Raw genomic sequence first — 12,029 nt, 5'->3', positions numbered from 1 at the left:
TTTTTTAAGTTTATCTGGAAAAAATATCATTATGCCATTTTTGAATACTCTTATGCAGGCTGCATTGAGTATTAATATATCCAAAGCATACAGAGGCTTCACTTTGACTTCTCCTTTTATGAATGTTTTAGGAAACCTCCTAAAATATTATTATAAGGCATCACTAAAACTCTGCTACTGGTTTAATCAGTAATCAACCAGCCTAAACAAGTTTCTGATGTCTTAAACTGTGCTGACTAGCAGTGTTTGGAACCACAGTCATACTACAACTGCGTTGTGCAATGAGGCATAGAGCAGAGAACCACTTAAATAAATTTTCTGCCTTTCATGGGTCCATGCTTATTGCTGGCTTTTACAGAAGTGAGTTTTGGAAAGTCCTCTCCAGCAGTGCCTGTGTGTGCAGCTGTGAGGATCAGTTCTCCCTCCCAGCACTGTCCTTGCAGGTGTCTGTAGCCAGACACAGAGAATTTAAACAGGAACTTCCAGAGATTAAAACATAACAACTGCTGAAACTCCCCCCAAAACCTTAATCCAACCACTCCTGCCAACTTTCTGCAGCTCAAATAAAAGGTCTACATATAGTGTGTGACATTTCCTGTCCTCTGGGAACTGTGTAAAGAAGTGTATCAGTAGTGTTCCTCTATGGAGGGGCTGGGCAGTGTTCATAAGCTCTGCAGACAATGGATATAGCACAAAAAAACCAGCAAAGGCAGTGGTTTAGTCCAGTGGTTTAATCCATATGCTCAAGAAACTGTGAAAAAGAAGAGCTATTAAAAAGATTTTATCTCTACCTTTCTTTTGTCTTTTTTTCCCCTCATTTTAAAAACTCTGTAATTGTGAAGGCTGTTTTATTATAGGAAAGATTTTATAATATTAATTATATTCTATGCAGAAGAATCATAGAAGACCTTAATTTGGTACAAGGATATTCTTCCAGAATGTTTTAATTCTTTTTGTTATGGCAGGTATGAGTACATGCTGAGGCAAGGTAACCACTTGGTGGTATTATTTTTTGGTATAACTCTTTCTATAAGAGGTTACAGATGAGGAGAGTTTTGGTTTGACATGATTTTTGTTTTGGTTTGGGTTTTTTGGTTGGTTTAGAGTTTTCTTTTATTTTATTGTTGGTTAGCAGGATTTTTTAGTTGCAAAATGGCTTCAAGATTCCTATTTCCTACTGAAGTGTTTAAGAGAAGTAAAAAGATTTGGCAACCTATCATCGTCCTCTTCTCTGTCAGTAGTTTTGTTACTTGAAGGAAGCGATTTGCAAATCATATCAAGTGTAAATTGGGCAGAGAAGGTCCCTTGATTGCTGCTCAGTCTGATTTTTCTACATCTTCCACATGAAAAGCTTGTGCTGCTCTGACTGACAGGGCAATTTCAGCAAGTAATGAGTAAAGATGGATGTCCCTGAGCAGTTAATCAAATTTCTTTTTGGCAACACTCTCTGTCAATATTTGAGGCTGTCATTTTAATTGTTTCAGATTCCAGGCAAAGGAGGATCATAGTCATGGACTCCCATTGTGCTAGATGATATAAAACATGGTGATAGTAATAGATGCCCAAAGAAGGGGACTTCTGAAGTTCATTCTATTAATGGGAGTCTGTGTGCTTCCAGCTTCATCAGGATGTTTGCAAATGGCTTCTGCTCTTGCAAAATTGGTTGTAGAACAATTCTTGTGGTAAAATTTCTTGCTGCAACTGTAAAAAAATGCAAGATAAAGGTAAAATTCTTACTAGTCGTCTTCTTTGTTTCAAAACATCTCCATTCTGAAATGTTTTCTCAGATCTTCTTTGTATTCCATGTTGTATTCTTCTTTATATATGCAGTAGTCCTGCTGTCCCACTGACATGAGTGGAGGAGAGCTAGCTCAAACCTCTGCCTGGCTCTGAATTGGTTTGGATCTTTTCATTCTTTCAAAGTGGACAGCTGACCTTGGAGGGAGTAACAGAGATCTGAAGCAGCAGTGCAGTAATTCAGCCACTTCTGTCAGCAGTTTCCTACATTGCAGAACCTGACAAATCTTACTGCCAGCATTCAGAATTAGTCTTTGGAAGATCCTGTCTGGCAACAGTGCACCAGATGCACAGCCTTTGCTTTGCATCAAGGCAAAACTGCAAGCAAGTTTTTTGTGCTCCTACAGAGACACGAGATTTCCTATGTGCTGCAAATACCTTGCTGTTTAATTCTATATATATTCAAATATATATACATGAATATGTATGCATATGCTCAGAAAAGAATCACAGAATGAAGAAGTCTCCAGGAGATGGAGTGAAGAGCATGACACAGTGAGAATGCCAGATATAATCTTTGTTACGTGCTCATTTAAAACACAGTTTATCCTGTACAGCTTTATATACTTGTGTTTATGCATGCTTGTGTGTGGGCATGCATACTTATATTTTATCTATATATGTGGCTTCACTTACTATAACTTGGCATGTGATTTTGCAAAATTTATGGCTGAAAATGGCAGAGGAAATGGAAGCATCAAGAGGAAAAAAATAAGAGTTACAAAAGCTCCAGGAAACTCTTATGGGACATGGGAAGGTACAAAAAGCATTCTGTCACTACTCAGCACCTGATCAGGCCTAGCAGACCAATCCCTCTCTCTTTGTTAGCAGTAATCTATAAATCTGTCAGAAATACTGAGGGTTCATGCATTTTTGCTCAGCTCTACCCCACAGTCTTGTTAAAATTAACTTGAAGATAGAAGTTAGCCCTAAGAAAGGTGTGTCAAGAGTCAAATCTGGCTTGGTAGTTTATTGGGGGGTAAAGCATGGTTATACAGTGAAACTTTTGTTGCTGGCATTCAGAACCATTTGGACAAGCATAGAATTTCATGAATGTAGTTATGGTCCTGTTTATAGGTGGATTTCACCCCATATGCTCTGAGTGCCTGTGACGAGTTATGTTAATTACATTGTGTTGGGTTTGCATCTGAAGGGAGAATGGGGTATGTTTAGGGCAGTATATTTTATGTTTAGTCTTGGTTGTCTCCAAATTCATAAATGCTCTCACAACCATGCAAGAGTTTATTTGTAAGGTTTTAATCTTCTCAAGAATGAGAATTTCATTGTATGAGCAGAAACGCAAAACCCAAAATTCACTCTTTTCCAAGATATAAACTTTAACATCCTTTTTTTTTCTTGCAGACAGAATGTTTTTCTGCTGTCATGCTTCTTTGGTTCTTTCTTGCTCTTTACATCTAGCAGCTGAGCCCTCAGCTTAAGGTTGTAATATCACAGTAAAAATATTTAACTTCATATACTGAAAGCTTTTTTTGCAGTTTATGGGCAACCAAAGCCAATAGAATAAGTCAGAGTGTCAAGTGAGCAGCTCCTAGCAGGGTCAGAAAGCACACCAGATCTTTTACTAGACATTTACTCACCTAAGTTTGATTTCTCTCATGAAGGGTTCTAGATGAAAACCTCATTTCTTTCACTGAACCTTTCTGTCCTGATGCCAACGTGTCAGTCCCTGCTCTTTGGTGTGGGATGAACTTTACTCATGTCCATGCACAAAGGGTGAGCAAGGGAGGAAACTTTAGGATATTTTGCTGCTTGGAAATGAGTGTTTTAGCTGGCCCACTTTGAACCTGATGCTGTGGTAGGAGATATATTTCTTCTTCAGTTTGGTATGGTAACATCTCACTGGCCCTGGACCAAGTGTTGACAGAACTGCAAATAAGCTGAGATACTGAGCAGGGAACAAAAGCAACCATGGCACAAGTGGGTGTGATGAGAGAAGTGAATCTCTAGCTAGTGCTCACAGGTGCACATGAGGGATCAGCATTTTGCCTAACTTCTCAAGACTTGACAGATGGTGAAGTGCTTGTGCAATGAAGACTCAACCCTGGAACATTTGTTCAGAGAAGGGGAATAAATATTTTTCAGCTGAACATCCCTTTGAAATGCAAACCATTATCTTTGCTGGATTCAGTTATCTCCTTTATGAGCCTGTCTGTATAACAATTCTTCTCAAGGAATGTGACAAACACAGTGGATAAGTTCTAGATCTGAAAGGCAAACCACAATCCTTTAAAATAAACACTCCAACAAACCTAAGGAAAAAACCAACAAAGAACAGCAATATGAGTAAAATTAATAAAATATGAAGAAATGGAAGCAATCTCCTGAAAGTTGAGAGCTGAATAGATGTGTGTAGTAAAATAGCTATAAATGAGACATATACATTGCTGCAGTTAAAAGACTGAAGATATTTCAAAGTTAGGTTCCACAGGCAAAATATTTTTCAAAGTCAATGGCTCTAATGGCAAGGAAGAAGTCTCCAAAGTTTGAGAGAAAAATATTTCCCCCAATTTGGAATGTAGTTGAAAAGGAATGAAGCTTATCACCCAAGGATAAGGAGCAAGTTAAAAAACACCTTCAGTCCTTGCCTGCTGCAGATGACCTGATTGACTTTGAGACACTAACAAAAGGTTAATCTTGTTTGCAGTGTATTGAGAGATGGCTGGGACAGATTGACTGTGAAAGGGTAGTCTCTGAGCTGAGCTCAGAATGAAGCATGAGAGGTAAATTGTTTTAAAAGTTCCAAAAACCATTACATTTTCCCTTGTAACTTTGCTTAAACCTTTTAAATTCTTGTCTACCCCACAAAGGCACAAAGCAAATGCAATCACTTTGCACCCCAAGGAAAATTTCAGGAGTTCTATTGGGTAGATGAATGTAGATGGGGAAGGATTGAAGAATTCAGCCAGTGAGAGCAAGCATTCTATCTCTGACACAATGAAAAAAAAATATTAAGAACTAGAAATACCTGCAGACAACAGGTATTTACTGTCATTAACAAGTTGGATTTTAATTGGTAACCAGTCCGGCACCCAAGCTCATTACTAAAGACACATTCCTAGAGGAAAAAAAAAAGAGATTTCAACAAATTTTGTCAGCCCCAGGAGAGTAGAGAATGCATTTTCCTCACAGGAGTTCTTGGAAGCTGCTGTCATTTTTCCTTCTGTGAGGGAAAGAGGGAAGTTAGCTGTGGTGGCTTAGCAGTGTTACTGATCAGGGTAGGTTTTATGTTCCCCTAAGTAACTCAAATGCATGCTTAATGAAAAAATAAAAACTAATTAGTCTTTCTTTAATGGCATGGAATTGCAGCCTTGCAGCTGGGAAGAAACAGCATGGAGTTAAACAAGCCTGCCTCAAATCTGACTTGTACTGGTGTTTACCACTGCCTCTGGTAAAATACTGCTCTTAGCCAAGCTTTGTATCTGTTTTTATGGCAGTGCTGTGGAGTTTGAGGTCTTGACCGGCTAAGTGAAGACAGGCTTTAATGTGTGGGGAGGTGCGTGGGGAAGGAGTCAGGGCAGTGAATGCCCAGTAGAGTCATTGCTCTGTCTGATCTGGGACATTGAGCATAGGGCAGATTTACAGGGAGTTTAACAACCTTCACACTCTGCTGTACAGTGCAGGCACATTTCCTTTTCTACCTTAGGATGTTTCCACCTCCACTCAGTGTCTTTTGTACCTTTATGCCTCAAATGCCTCTTTGGAGGGGGCAGACCTAGCCATGCCAATCAGGGTCTGCTTTCAGAGGTCCTATTAACATACCTTGCAATAATGAATAATTATTTCTCTTTAAACTTTTCTTGAAATTTTCCTCTCTTTTCAGAGGTGTTTTATTTATCAGAGCATGAATTTATACATCTGAGATGAGAGTGCTTCATGCTTTGCTTCAACACAGATCCTTAGCAATTAGAAACTATAAGAAAGGCAAGTATAATTGAATTCTTGCCCTGGCAGTCTACTGGCTTTGTGGTTCTCCCTTTGATTCAGAGGTCTTGTTTTATCTATTGCTTTCAAGGTTTTTTTCATTTTTCTCTCCAAATTTGTTACTTGTCTTAAAAGGCAATACCCCTACCTGATGTTGCTTTCCCCCCAAAACCATACCTACTTTCTTTTCTTTTTCCTATCCTAGTATTAGTTTAAGGCAGAAGTGCTTTAAGTATTTCCAGCCAAATAGCCAAAATTCAGTTTTTTCTAACAACAGAATAGTTTTTCTGAGCGCTTTCCCTCAGCACTTCAAGTGCTAAGCCCAAGGCAGTTCTCTCATTCCTGTAGCAGGCAATGCTGTTCCCACTGTCTGTTCATCTAACCCTGCTCTGTGGTCCCCTCTGCCCTTGCCCTCCCAGCAGCACTGGGGGCTGGAATATCATCACAAAGTAGAAGGTGAGGAATGGCATGGCCTCATTTCCTTCCCTTTGCATCAGGGAGGAAGAGGAAGGGTGAGGCTAAAGTTGGAGGCGAAGATGTGGTTGAACAAGTTGGGGTCACCAATTGTCTGAGCACCTTGGGGGCTCCTGTGAGATTTAGAAAGTGCTTGAGTTTGCACACTCCCATGTCTGTCCTTTTCACACACACATGTAGAAGTGTAGGCAGGCAATCATTGTCCATCTTGCCATACTTTTCTGTCCCAAACCCAGCCTGGAGCCCGCTGAAGTAATGGAAAGAAGTGATCTCCACTAACACAACTTAGATATTTCATCGCTGTAGCTCACACAAGCACTGTTCTGTTTTTACTTTGGATTGAAGAACAGCCATGCTGTCACTCTGGGTCACTCCTTACATCCATCCTCTGGATAGTATTTCAGCATGATTTGTGCTTGCATAACATTGCAACTTCTACTTCTTTTAAAAGAAGAGAGAAAACAGAATTAATACCACCAGTTTGTAGTAACCCCCAGAGAAACTCTCTCAATGTTTTACACTGCTTTCCATTTTAAAGTTGTATTTTTTTGGTGTTGATTTAAACACAGTAAGCAATGTATCTGCTGTTTCTTTCATTTAGTGCCTATTACAGAACAAGTTTTTTTCCTATATATTTCTTATCTGATCTGGTTTCCTGCTGTGATCATCTAATACCTTCACTTCTCCAGAAACAGTGACAACCCTTCAGGAATTACATGTTCTGATTTTAGAGAGTGGCTAATAAGTATGGCTAGATTTAAAACACTCAATAAATCCAGTCAGGGCTTCCAGAGAGTTGATGATATATCAGGTATTTTTCCTCTCTTTGAAGAGTTTTCCTTCCTTTGATCTTTGGAATGAAAATCATGATTGTATTAATACAGCCCATGGGAAGTTGAAGTATATAAATTGCATAATCTGTGAGTATAATCAGGGAAACATTTTATTTCAGATAAGAAATTTCTTTCTTTTCTACTCTGTTAGGAATTGTTATACATAAAGTATATTTTATCTACATCTATAAAATAATTGAAGTTTACTTAAAATTGTCCCTAATTTTTCTTTCCTGTTTTGTGATGATCCTATTCCCTCCAGGCTCCTGTAGGCACTATGTACTGTCACTGTGGCTTCCATGTCATCCAGTAAGGACTGGCACCTTTGAATTTTGTCTTTAATAAATTCTTCCTTCATATCCAAACACATGCATGCACATAGTTCATGTTTTGGGCATGCTGTCACCACCATGGATGCACACACCTCTCATTTTGGGGGTTGCTACTTGCCTGAGAAATACTGGAGTAGCATGAGGGGGAGTGCAGAGCAGTACAGGTTTAGTGAGAGCAGAAAAGGTGTCCTAGGCTGTGAGGGGCCTCAGCTTGCTATTTCTTTTTTCAGAACATGAAATTTGTGGACTGTTAAGGCATTCTATTAGAAAGGCTAATTTTAAATCCTTGACAGTCTGGTGGTTTTAAAAACTGCATTTCTAGAAGACATTATCTCTTTGACTTTTCACTTTGAAGCCCAAACTCCAATCTTAAATGTGTTTTTGTTTGAGTATTCTAAAATTTTGTGGGATCTTTCTGTACAATAATGCCTTGTTTTTGTGGGAACACATGATATAGAGATGTCTTATATATTAACTAGAAATAAATCTTTCTTTCCTTTTTTTTTTTTTGTGTTACAATACCACCTATAATTTAGATTACCAAAGAGGAAAGACAAATTTAAATTACCGAAGGAGAAAAGAAATTGCTAGGCCATCATGTTAGTGGAATCTATAATTTTTATTTCTTTTTTTAGCCAGAAGGCTTAAATTTTTTAGGTGTTTGCTAATGCAAGATGGTCCATCAAAGGACCAGCATCTCAGTAATAAACTGTTAAACCTAAATTGAATGGCATGTACTTTCAATTTCATATTCAGTAAAGTTTGAGATCATCAGAAACTTTTCTAGAAAACCCTCCAGGCAGCTGACTAAATTAAAGAGGGGAATTACTCACAGGCTTAGAAGACAAGTAGGGACATCAGCAATGAAGGATAAGTGTAAAGCTGTCTCTCTCTGCATAATAATTTTATTGCCTGGCTTGATGTATCATAATGTTTGAGATATATTACCCAAAGTAAGTAATACAGCGCACCATTAAACACATTATGTTGTAAATAATTAAGATGTGCAACATTAAAACTTTTGGGTAGAATGTAATTACTGTATTCCATGAGAAATCAATGGCTACTCCAGCAATGTAAGTAAACATAAAAACAGTGTTTCATGAACACACAGGGTTGGCAATTGCTTTATACAATTATTTTAGAGGCTGTTTATATATTTTAGAGGCTGTTGTTTGCTTTTGTCTGATGAGATGTAGTGGTTCACATGCAGAAATTAATTGTCAAAAATTTTGTACCTTGAAGATTTGCTCTTTGTTTGAGCAATAATGGATGCTTCCTATGTCAGCCAGCAACGGCAGAATGCAGAGTTTATGCCTGAGTGAAACGTACAGTGCTTGGCAGGATTGAGTGCTTTTGGGAGCTTCACAGGACTGAGCATCCTTCACAGCTTGCACCCCACTTCATCCCACAGGTTTCTTGCTAGTATAAAACATAAGGCAGGCTTACTCCTGCACTTAAAAGGTGAGCATATCATGCACTTACACTGGTGGTAAAGTGTGAGCACAGGTGAGGAATGAATCCCTTACGATTTTTATTCTCCTCTGAAGAACTGGGAGCTCAAGAAATTAAATCTGCAAAAAGCTGTCAAGATCATTCAGTTGAACCAAACAAGGTGATAGGATTGAAATATGAATTTAACACCTAGTCTACCCAAATCTTCAGGCAGAATTATGCTAGAAAGTTGTATGACTGCATTATATATTAGGTCCTGTCTAGAAGCATTTGTAAAAGGCACCTCACATGCATATATAAAACAACAAATATGTCAAAGATGAAATTCTGGCTTTCCATTTACTTTTGATGAGAGAACTATTTCAATTGTGGTTTATGCTGTGAATCTGTTAGCTTTGTCTTTCAAAGACTTTTAAAACAGAAAACGCTAGGAAAGCCAACATGCTGACCTGAACATCCACTTAGCATTTTGCTTTCAAGCACTTGTTGATTCCCAGGAAAGTGGTCAGAGGAAGAAGATGGTGTTGCAGGAAGCTTATCCCTGGAGAATGTGATGTTTCCTTTCTGAAGGAAGTTGTGGGTACACAGCTCACAAGCTTGAGGCTGAAGAATTCCTTTAGAGAACTGTAATCTTGGAGTGGCCCACCAATACACTGAGAAGGTGAGGAATTCTACATGCAATGCTCCACAGCATTCAAGAGAGTTACCCTAGATCCCATGTAATGTGAAATCAGAACCAGTCCCTTTATGTGTCTTGCTGCAGGATATCTACCTTTTGAGGCTTCTTACTTAGAAAATTGCATTACCTGGGCAGCGCATCAGTGCTTGGGCAACAGAGATCTTCAAGACACACTGGAAGCCTCTTCTTATCTCTGGCCATCTAATTAAGTTGCTTTTCTTTGTTTATAATTGTGAGCGTTTTTTTTTCCCTGAGCATTACTGTTTGGAGATTTACACTACTGGCTCTAATAAATAGCCATGGTAACAGGTGTTGTAGAGATTAATCAGATAAAAGATACATTTAGTGATCATTCTTTTGTGCAATTCCATTAATATGAATAACTCTAATAACCACCTGGCAGGCATCTTTCAGCATTTGGGTAATATGCCAGAAGTACAGTGTTCTGCTAGAGAATAATTTATTTCAGCCCAGGTGATGAATTCTTTTCTTTTTTTACTCTGTGAAAGAAATAACTGTTGCTCTGCTGTTTATCATTTAGAAGTCTCTTTAAAAGAGGTTTTAAATGCAGTTTTGCATAAGTTCCTCTGCAGCCTTTTCCCCAATAATTTGAGTACCTTGCAGTTGTCCATTAAAAGAATGCATCTCAGCTGTCGTGGGATATTCAACCTCTCCTGCATCCCAATAATTTCAGGAGAAGGAATTGCACAGTGAGGAATTTTTCCTGGGTTTAAATAAATGATCAGTTTCTTATTGAAAGATATTTTCACGAAAATGTGTATTTGTGTTGCCAAGACACCATGAAAGGTTTTGCATGTGAAAGATTTTTTTTAAGGGCTGTATTCATGGTCAGGTTGTTGCACAGATGACTTCTCTGGATGGTCTCATTGACAGTCCTGATTTGCAAACGTGTGAACATTTTTTACTTTTTGAGGCTTCAGTATTAAGTCTTTTCTTTTTTCATCTGTCTGTGAATAGGTGATTAACATAGAGCTCTGAAATATTTCATACCTGTTGCCGACATCACCAAAATAAAAAATTCTTGTAGCCTCTCTTTTATTTTTTATGCATGAGTGGTTTTCTTCTTCTCCAGTTGTTACTAATTTTATTTCAAGTGGCTAAAGAAATGAGGATTGACATTAATGTTTCTTCATATAATTATTTTTTGATTACTGAGACTCTGAAGGAGGGATGGAGGTTCGTGTCAATATACTTTACAGCTTTATTTCACAGCATAAAATACTGTAACCTTGATGATCATATTCCTCTTGAGCTTTGTAGCATTCAACCTTTCAAGTTGCTCACAACAGAATTACTTTGATTTTATTTAATAAAGACAAATATATCTTTCATTAGCCTTTGAAATACATGAGTTTGTGGATGGTTTTTCTTAAATAATTGGATTTTGTTACTTTTTTGTCCTTGTATTATTCCTTTTTAAATTTTATTAATACAAAATTTGAGTATATTTTATTAAGTTAAATCTTGTGAGCCCTACACTTACTCTAGAGGAAGAAAAAGCCAGGTTTTGTAACATTAGACATTCTGAGGTCATTTGGGAGGCATTTGATTCTGAAAGTGTAGGTGCATGCATGAACAATCATTTTTAACTCAGTAATTAACTGAAATCATCAATTGAACTTGAATTTAGAAATGGACTTTCTACAACATGCAGGTCTTGGTCTAGTGCAGCATTTTATTTGGGCACAAAAAATGTTTGTTTTCTGCCAGATTCTTGGTAGTAGTTTGATGTTCTGAACCTAAATTTCTCAAGGAAGAAAGAGAAAAACATGACCAGATTTACAAAGAAAGAGAGAAGGTGCCTCACTCATATTTCTCAGGGATAAAAATCTTTTCATGCCAGTAACCTTCTGGTGCAATTAACATTAGGTAGATGTTTTATATAGGTGTTATTCCTTATGCTATTCATGTTACAGAACTTAACTAGAGTCCTGCTTTCACCCTGAGCCCTGAAGTGTGGCAGGTTGGGTGAGGGTCTCCTCCTTTGCTCCCCTCTTAGGGAATAATGGGCTATGTGGTCTCTGATGATGGTTTCTGTGGGTCTTTGAAGACAAAAATGTTATATAAAATACAGTTGATCATATTCACATTTAGAGAAATCTGTCTGTAAGAGAATATATAAAGCTTTGGTTTTCAGGCAAATTTATCAACTTCACCTTTGATACATAGAGCCAAAGACCTACAAATTAGCCTGAGAGGGAAGCTGCATGTTTCTCTTAGTTCAGATACTTTTATTCATGAAAGCTGGGTGACTTTCAGTATGTTTCAATTGCATAACAGGAAATGTTTTCAACTAGGAATGCTGTTGGAGTGATCAGCTAATGAGGCAAAACCAAATTCAGACCAAATTTTTGTGTATTCATTTATTTGCTGCTTATAGCTTAGTGCTCTACATCTATTCCTTATGATTTATAAAATCTACCCATTTCTAAAGCAGTTCAATGATGAGTAAAGTGCTGTAGAGGACCAGGCTGTGAAACTGATAATATAAATTGG

General features: G+C 37.9%; 1 long non-coding RNA gene across 1 annotated transcript in view; it reads left to right on the top strand.

Annotated features, from left to right (window-relative positions):
- The window catches only part of LOC132084617 (uncharacterized), a 36,966-nt gene extending 26,836 nt beyond the window's left edge, over positions 1-10,130 (top strand). Inside the window, exons 2-3 of the long non-coding RNA XR_009420085.1 lie at positions 9,331-9,494; positions 9,597-10,130. This is a non-coding gene — a long non-coding RNA (uncharacterized LOC132084617). The remainder of the gene's footprint in view (positions 1-9,330; positions 9,495-9,596) is intronic.
- Positions 10,131-12,029: the final 1,899 nt, after the last annotated feature.

Source organism: Ammospiza nelsoni, chromosome 1 (assembly GCF_027579445.1).
Source record: "Ammospiza nelsoni isolate bAmmNel1 chromosome 1, bAmmNel1.pri, whole genome shotgun sequence".
NCBI lineage: Eukaryota > Metazoa > Chordata > Aves > Passeriformes > Passerellidae > Ammospiza > Ammospiza nelsoni.
This window is presented reverse-complemented; position numbering and strand designations above follow the sequence as displayed.